Source organism: Mus caroli, chromosome 3 (genome assembly GCF_900094665.2).
Source record: "Mus caroli chromosome 3, CAROLI_EIJ_v1.1, whole genome shotgun sequence".
NCBI lineage: Eukaryota > Metazoa > Chordata > Mammalia > Rodentia > Muridae > Mus > Mus caroli.
In genome coordinates, this window is record NC_034572.1 from 6,034,787 (window position 1) to 6,053,536 (window position 18,750).

The following is an 18,750-nucleotide window of genomic DNA, read 5'->3' on the forward strand; positions in this document are numbered from 1 at the left end:
AGGGACTTCCCAACACCACTTCTCTCTTGAACAAGTTCTGACCTTGAATTTCACTCAGGCATCAGTCTGAGATCATTATAGTGTCACATCTGATTTGCTGTGGCAACTTCCTGATTCACACATTTCAAACGCCCTTCTGAGCTTTCTGGCCACCAATGGATACAGCTATGTCTCTGACTCAGGGCCTTTGTATCACTGGATGTTTATGCCCACTGCCTTTCCTGACATACTATATCTTTTCTGGGTTAGTTATAGGATTGTCTTTGCTATTTACCTATGTCCCCAACTGTGCAAAGTAAGCTCCCCAGAGAAGGAACTTGTTTTTATAGCACACCTTCCTCACACTTAATGACAGAGAAGTCTGCACTGAGAAGATATCCAAGTTATTGCTAAAAAACCCAGTTCATTAATAAGCCAATTGCTTCTCATCTATTAAATGCTTATTTAACACATTTTAGTGTGATGTATGACCATTCATGATTTGGTTTAATTCATTTTTTAAAATCAGATTTTATACCTTTATGTACATTTTCTCAGGTCGTTTACCTACCCAGAAGTGTGCTTGATGACTTGGGTACAAATATCTGAAACAGAAAGCGAGGAGCTTGGCCTTGGCCTTTATTCTTGAGCTGGTGTGTGGCAGCCACCAGTGCAGGCTATCATTGGTAGCCTGCCCTATGTAGAAATGGGCTGTCCTTCTGGGCCTGTGTGAAAGGTGAGCACTCAAATGCAATGTCTGCTCAAAATGAATGGAACCCAGGTTCTTTGTGGGGCACAGTGCAGCTTAGATATGGATCACCACCAGAGAGATGGCATGGCGTGCAAACCCTTCACCTACTGTGGAAGAGATTTTGTAACCAGCACAGCGTTTGGATGGTAGCTTTCTTCCCTGGAGCATGACCTTGGCCTCCTGCTCCATCTCTCAAGTGCCACAGTTACAAGATGTGCACCACTGTACACAGTGGGGCCAGGGCTTCCTGCAAGCTCTCAAGTGCCACAGTTACAAGGTGTGCACCACTGTACCCAGTGAGGCCAGGGCTTCCTGCAAGCTAGGCAGGTACTGTGTCCGTGAAGCTACACCCTTAGCTCTTTCTGGTTTTGCCTCAGTATTGACATTTTTAGTTAATAATAGAGAGCTTGCTGAACTGGTGGCTTCGTTACGATTCCTCATTGGTGCATACTGTTATTCTTTGTGATGTTCACTGCTCTCCCTCTCTCTTGCCTCCGCTTTCTGGCCCCCTTTATTCTCTCCCTTTTTGCTTTTATGTCTGTGTTTAACTATAGATTCCACACAGGAGAGAAAACATGCAATATTTGTTTTCCCTTTAACCTTCTATCACTTTGCTTTGCTCCTGCCCTCCCCTTCCATACCTTTGAACCCCTCTGTCCTCACACACAGTCCCTCATTTACTTTTGTGTCACACACAGACACACACACCATACCCCCCTATACAAATACACAGACACAATACTCACACACATACACACACCACACACCACACACACCACACATCACACACACACAGACATACAACACACAACACACACAATACACACACATATACATAGACACACACACACACACAAACACACACACATGTACACACACAGAGACACTACACACACACCACATACACATGCACACACCTCACATACACAGACACACAGACATACCACACACACACACACACACATACACACACACAGACACACTACACACAGACACCACACACACACACACCACCCCTCGGTGATAACTCTCTCCATCTGGCTTATTTTGTGTAACTCACAGGATGCCCTCCAGTCCCACCCTTCCCCTGCAGATTGGATTATGTCCTTGAGCACTGATAGCATCCGTCTGAAAGTGAATGTAAGTGCTCACGGAGGCAGAGACGTGGCGAACCAGGACAGTGAGACCCTTGCGGGTGATTGGAAACATTGCTCTATGTCATATGCACAGTGATTCTATTTCATTTATTGCTGAAATGCTTTCTTGATTCTTAAGGTCATCAGCTGTTTTCTCAAACCCCAGTGCTTACTGTTTTAAAGTCAGTGAACATCTATTGCATTGTCTGTTGACTTAGGAGAAGAATTACAGCTTTCTCCTAGTTTTTTTTTTCCGCCTTTCGATTTCTCTCAGCTCTGTTGATTGCTGCTTAGATGCTCTTGTATGCTGGACTGATGAAGCTGACAAACTGGTTTAGGGAGCTGAGTGACGTGTCTCTTCAAGGTTGTGAAAGGCAGGGTGGTATGACTGGCTGCTGGTCACACCACTGCCACACCAGGGCTGGAAAATAACTGGAGTCTTATGACATCTGCTCTGTCCAGCTCTGTCACCAGATCACAAGGGGCCATTTTCTTTCAATCCAGTCCCTTCTTCCTCCCGTTTCTTCCTGCACTGCACACTTTGAAAATTTCTGGGAAACAGAAAGTGTCTTTGGAAATGATTTTTTTAAGGCACAGCAATGTATAACACAAAGAGCAATTTAAAGCTGCCCAGAAGCAGGGCAGGATAGGGGCGGGGTCTTTCTCCTGGAGCTGACACTAGAGTGAGGAGATAGAACATACACAGGTCAAAGGCTCAGCCTAGAGGGGTGCACACAGCTGGGAACAAGCCACGTGATTGACCCAGAGGGCATAAGGAAGAAGCCACATGATGGGGTGGTAGGGAAGGCTCTCTCAAAGGTCATGTTTGAGCCAGCTCTGAGTGATGAACAGGGGTAGTCAGGCAAATATCTGGGTCTAGTGTATTGTAAGTGACAAGACAGGCAGGGCAGGAGCCCCAGATGGGGACAGGGAGCCACAGATGATAAGCTTGGAGGAGGTGTGGAGGGAGAGGCTGGGGGCAAGGGGAGAGGGAGGGACTGGGAGGAGAGAGAGAATGGAGGATAATGTTTCATCCAGATGTAAAGTAGTAAATAAATTAATCAATGGGAAAAAAGAGAAAGCGATGCAGGGCAAACTGTCTAAGACTTGAGCAGTGAGCACAGCACGTGGCTCTGTACTTGTTCAGGAGAAACGTGGATGAATCTGAAGGTCACTGACACCACCAAGGATATCAGCTAGGAAGTGAGAGGTGCCTGTTCAAGTAAAACAAAATAAAACAAAATAAAATAAAATAAAACAAAATAAAACAAAACAAAGCAAAGCAAAGCAAAACAAAACAAGCCCTGATTTTACTTTCAGTGGTAAAAATGACAGACTGATATTTGGAGTAACTCTTCCTAGAAACTCTCTTTGAAAGTAACTGGGCAAAGCAGTGTTTAAGCTCTCCTCCAAGTCCTGGTGGTTTAATGACATTGTGAGCTTTGAATTGGCTCAGATCTGGGAACTCAGAGCAGCAAGTCCAACTGCTTCAGCTTGTTCTCCACTGACAGTCACTTGTGGAGGTGGACGGGGCTGAGAGGCTGCACTTCATTTCCTGCAACGCAGGAAGCAATTGGGTCTTTGATGGCAGACAAGCCGACAAATGCCTCCATCCTCTATATTTGTCTCAGAGACAGATCTCCAGCATGTGAAAATTTGCTGGGGAGGCTGCTTCTGCTAAGAAAGAATTGGAAAACACAAGCTCCCAGAAAGGGATTGGCTGTATAGTAAGGCTATGTCTATATAGTAAAACTCCAGCAGGCATTAAAAATATTAAAATACTAATAGTCGTGGGAAAATCACCCCCAAAGGATTATGTTACAAAGTAAAACAAAAAGAAAAACAAAACAAAAAAAAACTTGGCTATCAAATATCATATATGTAGAAGACTATAGAACATATATGCAGAAGACTATAAACATATATGCAGAAGACTTTAAACATATATGTAGAAGACTATAGAACAAGACTGATATTGCTTATCTCTTGAGGATGGGGTGATACTGAATTTTTTGCTTTTCTTATGTACTTAGCATACAAATAGCTTGATTCATATTTTAATAATACATTATTTATAGGAAATAGTGCAGAAAAGTACAGAGACTGAATAAACACCCTTGGAAGTCTTGTACCAATAGAATAGTCATGTTATCCCTTCCTCTGATGTTCCAAAACACTCCTCTATGCATTAATATGAAAGCACAGCTACACATTTATACTGAGATTATCATGTCATTTTCTTGGCATTGCTTGCTTTCTTTTAAACTCACAGAAGTACCTGTAGACTCGACGAGCACTGCTCCTCTCCCTTCAGACCACTTAATTCATGCCCACTCTGTGCTTGCTCAGTTTCCTATGGATAGATAGTTAAGATTCTGAAATCGATTCAGATTTTTAACTGGTTTGAAGAACATCCTCAAACAATATTGCAATGAAGTCATTCTAAGACATTTAAATTTTTTGCTTTTCAGTTAGACCCCCTAAAATGCTTACCCAGTGTTTTCAACACACAGCAGCACACACGGAGGGCAGCTACAGAGGCAGCCTCGTGACAGTGGATGTGTTGGTCACCTCGTTAGGGAAGCTTCTATGTTGCACAGCGGTTTTCCCAGCAGGCCGTTTACTAGCAGGGATCACATCTTTCCCTGTTTGCATATCAAACATCTGGATCAGGGAATCATTTATTCTACCGTTAAAGAATTGATGTCTCTTTTATAGTGCAGGTCTTCTTTCTTTGTCACCGATGGTTACGTAAAGCCTTGAATTTGCTTAGGCACAAAGCCAGTGCCTTCATCTCCGTCTTCCACATGCATGGCCATACCAGGTTGTGGGTACCCATGTGTGAAGGTCTCTGAAGCCCTGGCACTTTTGTTGTTGTTATTGTTTGTTTTATATCCTGCTTCTTACTTTCTTGACTTTTTTATCTAGACTATTACTGAAAGAAAACAAAAATACAAGGAAGAAAATTCCCAGAGATGGATTTCAGAGCTTCAAACTAGTAGCAATGAAAATGACATTCACATAGAAGTTTGGGAAAGCTCCACAGAAGAACAAAGACTCCTTTTATGACAGACTGCTGGTGTGACCACAATTTCAGTAAGTTACACAGCCAAATACAGAAGTGAAGCTTGCTAACTCAGTCTATCGCACTCAGTTCCTCCCTTAGCTATGCAGGGCAAACACACAGGACCTGCAAATGCTGCCTTTTCTGGAACAGGCAGCCTGCTGGAAAATGATCAGTTCTGGAAACTGCCCTGTGTAGTATGCCATTTTACCAGATGAGAGGCCTACCCAGACACCTTGGAGAGACCACTGTGGTAGAAATGAGGTCATTTCAAAACTTTATATTGTGTGGAAATGATTCCATGTGCCAGGGAAAGATTCTTATGGGAATTGAGTGCTTTACTTTTGTTTTAAAATGTCTTATTTATTTTCTTTCTGTCCTCATATCTAAGAATGACTGTAAAGAAACTGAAGGGACTTTTTATTAACCCAGTAGCTATAATAAATCAGGACAGCCCTGCACCCTTAAATAACCCTCCCACTGACTACAAGCCATCATGTACCCTCTAACTCAGGCCTAATGTTGTTCACCCTCAAATTCGTTCTCTATTGTTGTTACAGAAATCAGTTGTGCAAAACAATGGATTCCATTCTGACGTTGTCATCTCTGTGTTATATCATGTTGGGATTATATCCACCTCCCATTGCCCTTTCCTATCCCACCCCTTTCCGTCCTGATCTCCTCTGTCCCCCTTTAACGTTTATGCCTCTTTTTTCCCAAAACCAGATTTTGGAAACTAGCAGTATTTATCTTTCTGGTTTATCTTATTTCGCTCAATATGATGATCCCTAGTTTCATCCATTTTTTTGGGGGGGGGGGAAACAATGTGATTTTATTCTTCTGTATGGATGAATCACACTCAGCTGTGTATATACACTTCTTTTATTCATTCGTCTCGATGAGCACCCGGGCTGAGGCCACAACTTAGCTATTGTGAGTAGCATTGTGATGACTAGGACCATGCAAATGTCTCTGCAGCTAACTGATGTGGATTGTTTCATGTGTCAATCCAGAAGTGGTGTAGATGGATTGCATGGCAGTGCAATACTTGGTTTTGGAGGAGTTTCCATAGTGGTTGCCACACTGTCTATTGTAATGTACATCCCTCAGAAGGGTATAAAGAGCGGCCTTCCACGGCCTCAGCAGCATTTGCTATCTTCATGATGCTCTGGTGGGGCTGAGGTGGCATCTCATTGTACTTTTGATTTGTATCTTCCTGGTCACCAAGGTTCTTGTCTCTTCTCTCCTTTGCTTCCTTTGCTAGGCAGGGATATTTAATTCCATGCAGTTCTGTTAATGAATGATTAATATTATTTGGTGAGATCCTGGTGTCCTTATGAGAAAGTCATTGTCATCTAAGCTGATGGAATATGCCTGTGATAACAGCACTCAGGAGGCTGATGCAGGAAGTTCACAAGTTCAAGATCTACCTGGGATAAATAGTGAGACTATCTCAAAAAACAAAAGCTAGAGGGTTGTGGAGGTTAAGAACCTCAGAAGTTAAGAACATGCACTGCTCTTGCAGAGGACTTAAGTTCAATTCCCAACACCTACACTGGGCAGCTCACAATTGACTATACCTCCTGCTCCAATGCTTTTGGACTTTTTGGACACCTGTACTCATGGGCGCATACTTACATACATACATGGATACTCCTGCCCATCCTGATATAGAAGACGAATTCTCTCTGGGCCCAACTCCTAGATGAAGAGCTTCAAGCAGCTATCAACTGCTGAGAGAGGGGAAGAATTAGTCCTTTCCAGAGATGAGTGCTGTAATTGGCTATACAGCACCAAGTGGCCAGTTCTAAATTATGTACTTACAAGTAATACTAAGCAGACTCAGCAAGTTGTTTTCTCTCCCTCTCCCTCTCCCCCTCCCCCCCCCTCTCCCTCCCCCTCTCTTTCTGTATGTGTGTGTAACAATTTTAATTAAAGAGACTATGAATTTGAAAGGAGTAGATGGGAAGAATGTGAGGAGAAATGATCCAATTAAATCTTAATTAAATTTAATAAAAATAAAGTAAAGCTTAGAAAAATGCAAAAGCAAATAGAAACTTAAAGGGTGGTCATTGTCTAAGTCTTAATTTAATAGTTTGACTCTAGCAATTTGGGAGTTTCAGCTCTTACATTAAGCTTTTTTTATTTTTTTTTATGAGCCAATATTTATTTATTTCTTGCACTTGAAGTATTCCTCGATGACATCCTTGGCCTGAGATTCTTTGCCATAGTCCTTAACCACTACGCAACTGCAACCAACCACCTTCCGTGGTTTCCCCTCTCGATCGATTTTACAGAGGCCTACCCATTCCCCTAGTTTCTTGTTGTCATCAACCTTTATCAGGTTGATTTGGTGCTCAGCACAAAGTGCCTCCACCAGCTTGACATACATGGGCTCATCACAGTTGGATGTGAGCACACAGAGATGGGCTTGGCGCTTGGCTAAGGCTTTGGCAGCTTCGCGTATGCCACGTGCTAGGCCATCGTGGATGAGGGCGGTCTTCAGCACCTCTTGTAGAGCAGTGTTGACGTCCATTACACCTCCAGCAGCTATGCCTTCCTCTGCCATGGCGGTGAATCACGGGTGACGCGGAATCTTGAATGCACCCGAGCTTCCGCCTCCGCGCAAGTCGGCGGCGGCAGGGGAAAAGCACATTAAGCTTTTTGATTGAGTGATGAGATCTGATTTCATTCTTCTGTGGCTATCCTGCCTATCTAGATATAAATAATACTTCCTAGCACTATTTCTTGAAGATGCTGCCCCTTCTCCAACACATGTTTTTGGCTCCTCTGTTGAGACTCAGGTTGGTATGTAGTCTGGACTTATTTCTGACTCCTCTATTCTATTGTATTGATCTCCATGTCTATTTTTGTGACAACACAATGCTATTTTGACACTGTGGCTGTACAATCTGGTTTGAGATCAGATGTCATGATGTTTCCAGCCTTACTTTCTGTTTAGGATTGCGTTGGCTAGTCAGAGTATACTGTGTCTCCATACACGTTTTAGGATTGTTTTCTCTTTATGGAGAATGCTGTTGGGATTTTGATGAGAATGGCACTGGCTTTGGCAATAATAAGGCCACGTTCACAGCATCAGTTTGGCTAGCCTATGGTCAGAGGAACAGGTTTACATCTCTGGTGCCTGCTTCAGCTTCTTTCTTTGATGCTTTGGACATTTGCTTGCATAGAGTCACTCCTTTTTGTTTAGCTTTCTGCCTACATATTTTTTGATATTTGTATTAGCTACTTTTGTGTTGTTGTGACCAGAAATACTTCATAGGATAACTCAGTATGGAGGATGACGAATTTGTTTCTCTGTTTCAGAAAAGTCAGGCCAGTTGCTTAGAGCCTGCATCGGGACAACAGTGTCATAGAAGGAGATACTGGTTCGTTTGTTTGTTTATTCCCTCATTGCAAATATCAAAGAAAAGAAGAGTGACGAGGAGGGGGAGGGGGAGGGGAGCAACAGGGAGTCTGTGGGGTCCCATAAGCCAAAGGTCCACCTTTATGGCCTGCTTCCTCCAACCTCTGAAAATTTCCAGGTCTTCCCCAAATAGCTCCAGCAGCGGGGTACAAGGCTCACAACACGGGGGCCTTTGGAGGTTACACTTTAACTCCAAACCGTAACTTTCTGCTTCCAATGCCCCCACCCCTCAGCTATGAAGCTTTTTTCAAAAATATTTTATTGAGAATTTCAGGCATCCGTGGAATGTGGTTTGATAAAGTCTACATTCCATCCTTTCTCCTCCAATTGCTCCCCACCGCCATCACTTGTTCTTTTCAGTTTTATGTGCTCTCTTTTAAAAATCCACTGAGGCTACTTAGTGCTGTGCATATGCACATGGGAGAACAGCCATTTCCTAGGTCAGAGATAGCCTTTTAAGAGCCACCTCTACAAAGAAAACTTACCCCTGCACCCCAACAGCAAGTACTTGCCAACAGTCTCACACCTACTGCTGGAACTTTGTATGCCCCTCCTCTGTCCATGGTTGCCTTCATCTTGTCTGTGTGCATTCAGGATGTGTGCATGCAGCCACAGCTGCTGTGAGTTCTTATGTGCAACAGCCCTGTCATAGTCAACAAATGTTTCACTGTAGATGTCTACTACTTCTGTCCCTTACAGTCTTTCTAATCCTCTCTTCTGCAATGATCCTGGAGCCTTGGGGTGAGCAGTTCCATGATACAGATGTTCTGCTTAGAGCTGAGCATTCCAAACTCTCTTATTCTCTGCAAGTTGACTAACTAGGGCTCTCTCTATTAATCGCCGGTACTGCAAGGAGAGGCTTCGCACTGATGAGGGTTCAGAAATGCACTTATCTGTTGGCACAAAGATCAGAACATAAGGAGCAGGTTGGTGCTCATGTGGCAGAACAATATAGTTTTAGATTCTTCTATGACCTAACCAGTCTCAGGCTCTGGGCCTGTTACAGTGACAAGATGAGGTCCATCTCCTCCAAGCACAGGGTTTGAATCCAACTAAAAAGAGTTTGGTTGCTCCCATAACACTTGACACTATCGTACCAGTGAGCATATCATCTCGCCATGCCAGTCACTATTGTAGTCACTGGGTTCACAGCTGCTATGACTGTTGATTACTTTCTCATCCAGCAACACACATAAAGTATAGGGGAGGCATTTGTCCCTCTGATATGCAGTAATTTCATTTAATCTCTTTGTCTCTCTGTCTCTGTCTCTCCTTCTCTCCACTCCCACTCCCCTCTCCTCCTCTACTCTCCTCTCTTCTCCTCCCTCTCTCTCATACACACATCTTTAATGTCAGTTACCTTTCTCTAGACTCTCCCCTACTCTGGTCTCCCATCCCCCACCCCATTCCCTGTTAACCCTTTTGTTCCATTTTCCTCTTTTCCCCCCACTCTGACCCCCTGTGGTTTATCTGCCTTTCCTCCCTGGTTTCTTACTTGTTTTCTAGTCTCCATGTATACTTCAATTTAAACACTCAAATATCTGAACATTCAAATAGATTGTCCACATACTTGAGAAGACATGTGCTTGTCGTTCTGGGTCTTGGTTACCTCACTCAAAATTATTTTTTTCTAGCTCCATTTGTTTACATATGAACTTTGTAATTTCATTTTTCTTTACAGCTGAATAATATTCATTATCCACTTATCAGTTAATGAATATCTAGGTTCTTTCCATTTTCTGGCTTTATGTATAGAATTACACTGTCTTTAAATATGTACATTTTAATGTTTTCCTTTCCTATTTCTATTCCCTTTATCTCCTCTTGCCTAATTGCCCTGCTAAGACTTTAAGCACTAAGTTAAACAGGGGTGGAAAGATTGGACATCATTGTCTTATTCCTGATTGTAGTAGAAATGTTTGCAGTTTCTTTCCATTTGACATAATCTTGACTGTGTGTCTGTACATCTTTCCTTTGTTGTTTTGAGATGTATGTTCCTGCCATCTTTAGTCTCTCCAAGATTTTAATCCTAGGGGATGCTGGATGTTGTCAAAGGCTTTTCTGCATCTGATGAGATGGTCATGAGGTTTCTATCCTTTGATTTATTTATATAGCAGGTTACATTTATTGATTTACATAAGTGGATACATCTATAAGATGATTCCAACTTGATTGTGGTAGACAATGTGTGTTTGCAAGAATTCCATTTGCAAGAATTTTACTGAGAATTTTTGCATCATTTATCCATCAGAGATTTGTTCCCAACCTCAACCTTTTTTATAGTGTCAATAAACTTATTTTGTGTAAAAATCCAGTTTGTCAGAATATAAATTTATGAAACATTTCATAGTGATTCTCTGGATTTCATTGTTATTTGTCATAATGCTCCTGTTCAAATTCCACTTTTGTTAATTTGCAGTTTGTGTTGAGGGTATTGGGAGAATCTCAACAATAATATTATACTTTATGTATTTATGTGTATTACTTTATGTGGATTTTTCTTTTTTAAATTTATTGTTTTCTTTACTTATTCACCTTACATTCTGCTCACGGCTCCCCTCCCAGTCACCCCTCCCACAACCCTTCCCCCATCCCCTCCATCCTCTTCTCCTCTGAGTGTGTAGGGTTCTCCCTGGTTATTCCTGCACCCTGGCACCCCACATCTCTGAGAGGCCAGGCACATCCTTTCACACCAAGGACAGACAAGGAAGCCCAGCAAGAACAACATATCCCATGGACAGGCAGCAGCTTTTGGGATATCCCCAATCCAGTCACATGAAGGGACTCACATGAAGACCAAGCTGCACATCTGCTACATATGTGCAGGGAGGCCTAGGTCAGCCCCTGTACATTCTTTGGTTGGTGGTTCAAAACTTAAAACAGCTCCAGACATGTTTGTTTGTTGTTTGAGACAGTCTTCCTACCAGCCATGCTCTTGCTTCAGGTGCTTAAGTCCTGAGAGGAGATTGTGAGCATCCCGACTCAGGCTGCCTTTGTCTTTGTAGTGTGCTTTCGGATGTATAATCCTCTTTTCTCTCTTTCTCAGTTTGGCTAAGAGTTTGTCAATTCTGCTTCTCATTTAAAAGAACTGATTATTTGCTTCATTGGTTCTTTAAGTGCGCTTTTGGTTTTCATTAATTTCCACTCTGATATTTATTTATTTAGATTGAAACCTGTGTGAATGATGGGAAAGTCTGCTGGTGATTGAACTATGTATCCATGACCTCCCTACTCCCTGGGTCCTCAAGTCTCTCAAGGGTTGGGTGCACCTTCTCTTATTATATTTTTCTGTGCACTTATTTCATGGTTGAATAGTTTTTCTTAGACCTTGAGGTACATCACTAAATGGTTTATTTTAGTTCTCTCTGTCTCTCTCTTGGATATTTTATTACTAGATGATGATGATGATGATGATGATAACAGTAATATTTGGCTGCTCTGGGTCCCTGGGCTATTTAGTCTCAGGTTGGTGGGCACTAAGCAGTGTATGGTATGGGTATGTTATGGGTATGGTATGGTATCTTGTGGAGTAGACCTTAATTCTAGTCAGTCCTTGTTTGGCTACTTCCATAAGCTCTGTGCCACCATTGTTCTAGTGTCTAGCCAGAAAGACACCATTGTAGATCAATATTTTGTGGATGGCTTGGAGTTTACTCTTCTCTTTTGGTACCCAGCAACGTACCTTTCTTCACCAAAGACCCTAGAACATAGGGGTGAAGGCTTCATGTAGGCACCAACTCAACTCCTCCACATTTAGTGAGTTGTCTGGGTGTTGTCTTCAGCAGTGGGCCTTGCCGTCAGTTTGTGGAGAACAATGTACAGTCTTGGCAACAGCCTGGGTTGTTTGGGCAAGAGATGCTCAGCTGGGGCTCTGTCTCTCCCATTACTACATAATTCTACTTAGATTTCCTCCAGATATGCATATATTTGACGAAGCTTCTACTGTATTCAGTTTCTAGACTGCCTCTCAAAAGGTCCTTAATTGTATCTGTCTCTCCCTGAATTTCCTCACGATATTTCTTCCCCACTTGATTATCTTGTTCCAGCCACTCCATCCGTCCATAACTAAATATTCCATTTTCCTTCCCAAATTATATCTGTTTGTCACCCCTAGTCCTTTACTCTATACCCATCCTCTGTGGTATAGGTATACTCTACAAACTATAGCTTGGTTACCATTGACTTAACAGCTGATATGCACATATAAGGAAATATACATCATGTTTGTCTTTCTGCATCTGGGATTACTCACCAAGAAGTTTTTTTTCTAGTTACATCAATCTACTTTCAAATTTTATGATTTCCTGTTTTAACATCTGAATAATACTCCGTTGTGTAAAAGTACATTTTTTGCCCACTCTTCTACTGAGGGCCATTCAGGTTATTTTCAATTTCTGGCTATTATGCACAGAGCAGCAATGAACATGTTTGAGCAAGTGTCCTTGGGGATGGAGCATCCTTGGTATATGCCTGAGGGTGGTACAGCTGGGTTGTGGGATGGACCATTTCCCATTTTCCAGAGGAACTAGCTACCTCACTGACTTCTATAGTGGCTGTCTGAGTTCTCACTCCCACCAGCAATGGAGGAGCATTCCCCTTATGCCACATCCTCACTAGCATGAGCTGTCACTTGTGTTATTGATCTTAACTATTCTGACAGGTGTAAGATGGAATCTCAAAGTAGATTTGATTTGCATTTCCCTGAGGCTAAGGTTGTTTCACATTTCTTTAAGTGTTTCACAAGCATTTGAAATTCCTCTGTTGAGAATTCTCTGTGTAGATCTGTACCTCATTTTTAATTTGGTTATTTGTTTTCATGATACCTAAATTATGTTATTATTATTTTAGTTCTTTATATATTTTTGATAGTAGTCCTCTATCAGATGTGTAGTTCATCAAAACCTTTTGCAACTTTGTCTGAAGACAAAGTGTTCAGTGTTCTTTGCCATTCAGAAGCTTTTTAGTTTCATGAGGTTCCATTTATTCGTTATTGAGCTCAGTGCCTGTGCTATAGGCGCTCTGCTTAGAAAGTCATCTCCTGTGTCAGTACATTCTCAGGTTCAGTGGATCTGGTTTTATGTTAAGGTCTTGAATTCACTGGACTTGAGTTTTGTGTAGGTGATAAATATGGATCTTTTTACATTCTTCTTCATCCACACATTCAGTTTGACCAGCGCCATTTGTTGAAGATGCTGTATTATTTCCCAGTATGTATTTCTGGCTTCTTTATAAAAATATCAGGTGTCCACTTATTGATATGTGGACTTACGCCTGGGTCTTCAATTCTTTGACGTTAATCAATGCATCTTTTTAAATGTCAATACCATACTGTTTTTATTATTGCTCTGTAGAACAACTTGAAATTGGGGATGGTGATACCTCCAGCAGTTCTTTTACTATCCTGGGTTTATTGTATTTTGATACAAAGATGAAAATTGCCTTTCAAGATATGTAAAAAATTATGGTAGAATTTTGATGGAGATTGCATTAAATCTGTAAATTGCTTTTGATATGATGGCCATTTTTATTATGTTTACACTACTGATCCATGGGCATGAGAGATCTTTCCATGTTCTGATACCTTCTTCAACTGCTTTCTTCAAAGACTTGAAGTTTTTAATCATACAATTCTTTCACTTGCTTGGTTAGGCTTATTCCAAGATACTTGATATTATTTGAGGCTATTGTGAAAGATGTTGTTTCCCTAATTTCTTTCTCAGTCCATTTCTTCAATTGTGTCTTTAATGTCTAAGATTCTTCCCTTCCATATCTTGGATTCTGCTCATGAGGTTTGCTCTGAGGTTACTGTTCAGTTGACTAAGTGTTGGATTGCCAGATTTGTTGGGAGTAGCTCTAGCTACCTTGCTTTAAGCTCCTGGGATGGGCTGCACTATCTGCCCCCACCCAGATTCCCTTGGATCGGGGGTTGAAAAACACAGACACACACACACATTGCTCAATTTCAACCCGTCTTCTTGGCTCAATTGCTGGGCGCTACTAATCTCCCACGGCTAGCATGCCCTTCCCCGTTCTCCTAGCTCAGCATCTCATGTCCTCAGCTTCAGTTGCTCAGTTACCTTTAGTCCCAGCTTAACACCCTAACCTCCCACTTGGAGAAGCAGCCTATGGTCGCTCCACCGGAGATTCACATGGCTGGTCACCTTTTGTCCCTCTGAAGCATGGCAAAAAATCCTTCCTCGTTGTCATCTCCTTGCCTCCCCTGCAGTTACCTGGACGGTCTGCCTCTTTCCTTCTGCCCAGCAATTGGCCCCTGGCATCTTTACTGATAGATCAAAAACCAATTGGGGAACAGTACCTTAGCATCAGACCCACCCCCTACACAGATTCTCTCAGTGTGTGTGTGTGTGTGTGTGTTTCCATTTCTATTTTCACGTCTTATTCATTTGTGTCCACTGTGTTTTTATAGATTTAAGGGATTCATCCATTTCCTCTTTAAGGATCTCTGTCATATTATTAAAAGCTACTTTAAGTTTTTTTTTTTCTTGTGCTTCTTGTGCTTCAGTGATCTTGCAATTCTCAGGGCCTGCAGTAGTAGGGTTGCTGGGTGCTGCTGAAGATATATTGCCCTGCTGATGTTGACTGAGTTTTTATGCTGACATCTAAGTTTGAGATGGTTGTAATTCTAGCTGCTGATACCTGCTCTTGTCTCTGTTGTTTGTGTGCTTTGTTCCTTGGTTTCCCTTGCCCTCTCTGGTCTTTAGGAGGGTGTGGTCTCTGTGTTCCATGGTAGAGAATTCTTCTGGGATCCTGCCAGGTGTGTCCACTGCTTTCTTCTGGCTGGAGTGCTCGCTTTCCTTTTTTAAGTGTAGTCATTCATCGCTATAGACATCTATCTTTGAGCTGCTTTTCTATAAAGGTTCTAGGAGTTATTAAATTTCCTGTCTGATTCGTTGTGGATGCTCTGATCACTGAAGTGTTCATTGCTCACCTTCATGTCTTTATACTATTTTATGCTTTCATTCTATTGTTGTTTGGTATGATTTTTTTGATACTTGATTAATGACCTAAGGCAACCTAAACTGGTGGTTTATTTTGGAGAGTCAGGTGTGGATAAACACCTTTACTTGCTCAGTGCATCATTTTCTTTCCTTCATCCCTGCCACAGTCCCCACTGAGGTGAGATCCTGTAAAGAACATGCATTTGGATTTTGTTTTTTAATCCAACCAATTAGTCTGCATTTTTTTATTGGTGAGGTAAGGCCATTTGTACTTAGGGTTGTAATTAACAGGTATTTGTTGATTTGTGTAATTTCCTTCTTTGTTTTCCTCATTGGTTACAATACTGTTTCTTCTTTTTCTCTATTCCCTAGTCCATTGTAAGGGGTTTGCTGGGTTTACTGAACTGGGTTTCTCAGAGCCTCTTCTAATCCTCCTTGTTTGTCTGTTCCTCTCATGAAATTCATCCTGTTTTGTGCACTCATATCTGTACAGACTTTCTTCTTCTTCTGTGTGTTGATTATTATTTTTTATTTTTTTACTGTTTAGAAAAAATTAATTTCTCTCTCTAGCCTGTCCATCTCTCTCACATGTGGTGTGTGTGTGTGTGTGTATGTGCATGTGTGTGTAGTGTGTATGTATGTGGGGTGTGTATGTGTGTATATGTGTGTGTGTGGTGTGTGTGTGTATGTGTATGTAGTGTGTATGTATGTGGGGTGTGTATGTGTGTATATATGTGTGTATGTGGTGTGTGTATGTGTGTGTAGTGTGTATGTATGTGGGGTGTGTATGTGTGTATATGTGTGTGTATGTGGTGTGTGTGTGTGTATGTGTGTGTATGTGTGTATGTGAGGTGTGTATGTGTATATATGTATGTGTGTGTATATGTGTACATGTGAGGTATGTATGTGTGTGTGTTGTGTGTGTGTAAGCATACAGATGTCTTTGGAGCTGGACTTACAGGTGGTTGTCATGCAGCTGGCTGGGTGCTGGAAACCAAAATTGGGCCATCTGAAAGAACAACAAAGTTGTTTTACTACAGCCATTTCTCCAGTTGCACGTGTGTGGGATTTTTGAAAGTATCTTCTTCAACCCTGGCTTACTAATCATGAATTGCTTTAAACATCTTTACCTTAGAACATTGTTATTTTCCATTTGTTTCAAGAGACAGCCAGCTTTCCTGGATATAGTACTGTTTGCTGATGGTTCTTTACTCTTACGGCTTTTATCGCTTCTTCTGAGAAAACCAATGGCATTCTAAGGGATCTAGCTCTGTGAGTTGGCAGTTGTCGCCCGCGGCTCTCATACCTCCCATTGTTCTGTAGTATTAACATTTTTAACTATAATGTGCTATGGAGACTACTTTTCCTGGCCATACTTGCTTACATTTTAAATGCTTCTGGTCCTTGAATGTCCATATCTTTCCCCAGATTTGAACATTCGTTTTCAGTTAAAATCTCATTTATTAGATATTCCAAGCCTTTAGTTTATATCTCAGCTGCATCTAGATTCTTACCTTTGGTCTGTTGAAGGTTGTATTCTGTCTGCTCCATCTTCTCCTTCATTGTTAACTGATGTAGCATTCTTTCTTCTGCTTGACCTATTCATAAGGCTTCAACTCGGTTTGCATCGGATCCATTGGATTGTTTACACTATTTCTATAAAAAGAAATCCATTTCCGTCTCTATGCTGAATTTCTTACCTATCCTGTTCACGTTCTTGTGAGGTTTTGCAATCACATGATAGGTAGGGAGTGGTGGAAGTTAGCAGTCTCTGGCTATACCGTTGGGTCTATCAGTGTCTGCAACAGACAAAGATGGATTGAGACTAATGTGGGATCACTGACTGAGCACCCCTTCCCCACTGCCTAACCTCAGCCTGAGACCACTGTGTGTGCATGAGCACCCCCCTTCACTGTCTTACCTCAGCCTGAGACCACTGTGTGTGCCTGAGCACCCCTCCCCCCACTGCCTAACCTCAGCCTGTGCATGCCTAGTCTTCCCCCTCTCCACAACTCCCTCTCTCCTCTTATGGTAGTCTTTTACCTAGATGGAGCGCCAGGGTGCTTCCAGACTCCTCATCTTATGACTAAACTTTGTCTTCTCATCTTCACAGTAGCTCAGTCTTAAACAATCAGTCCCCTCCCAACACTCTGTCTGTCTGTCTGTCTCACTTGGAGATACGAGAAGCAACAAAATGAATGTATTCTCTAATGCTGGCCTGGGACACAGAAGGACTCTGTTTCATCAAATTTCCCAAGTCGACTTAAAGCTTGCGAGGGCTTTACTTACTCACTAGTTACGAGCACTGTCAGTCAACTTCAAAGGATCTCTTGGCTTTATCTCCCTCCCCCTCTTCAGGAGTGGGAAGGGGAGCTACAGGCTTTTTCCTGCTTGTCTCTGTTTTCTGTCTCCTCACACACACTCTTAAGTTGTCATATCATCTCTCTTTCTTTGCAATGAAGTCTTCATGGCTTTGCCTCTTCTCATTCATACAGTCATATGGAAGCAGCTTCTAAAACATCATTGTGATAGAATCAACTGTCCACTTCATAAAATCTACAATGGCCAGGGAGAGGGCCTCTGGGAATGCCTCTGAGAGATCATGCTGATCAGGGTGACTGAAGTGAAGAGACCTTCACCATGGGCCTGGGTGGCAATGCTTCTCTCCGCTGGGATCTGGATTATATACAGAGAAAGCCAGATGAGCACAAGCACTCACTGTTTCTGCTTCTTCTTTTTTTATTGGATATTTTCTTTATTTACATTTTAAATGTTATCCCCTTTCCTGGTCCACCATCCCCCCCCCCAACCCTCTATCCCATCCTCCCTCCCCCTGCTTCTATGAAGGTGTTCCCTCACCCACCCACCCACTCCCACCTCCCAACCCTTAGTTCCCCTACACTGGTGCATCTATTGAGCCTTCATAGGACCAAGGACATCTTCTCCCATTGATGTATGACAAAGCCATCCTCTGCATCTGGAGCCATGTGTACTCCTTTGTTGATGGCTTAGTCCCTGGGAGCTCTTGGAGGACTGGTTGGTTGATATTGTTCTTCCTATGGGGCTGCAAACCCCTTCAACTCCTTTAGTCCCTACTCTAACTACTCTATTAGGGACCCCTCACTCAGTCCAATGGTTGGCTGTGAACATCAGTCTCTGTATTTGTAAGACTCTGGCAGGACCTCTCAGGAGACAACCATATCAGGCTCCTTTCAGCATTCACTTCTTGGTATCCACAATAGTGTCTGGGTTTGGTAACTGTATATGAATCCCCAGGTGGGACAGACTCTGGATGGCCTTTCCTTCAGTCTCTGCTCTACACTTTATCTCCATATTTGCTCCTGTGAGTATTTTATTCTCTTTCTAAGAAGGACCAAAGAACCCATACTTTGTTCTTCCTTCTTGAGCTTCAAGTGGTCTGTGAATTGTATCTA

General features: G+C 42.2%; 1 pseudogene across 1 annotated transcript; it reads right to left on the reverse strand.

Moving 5' to 3' along the window:
* Positions 1 to 7,086: 7,086 nt before the first annotated feature.
* Positions 7,087 to 7,501, reverse strand: LOC110291645 (annotated as a pseudogene). The gene has a single exon (XR_002377588.2). The product of XR_002377588.2 is annotated as a 40S ribosomal protein S12 pseudogene (transcript).
* Between the last annotated feature and the right edge of the window lie 11,249 nt (positions 7,502 to 18,750).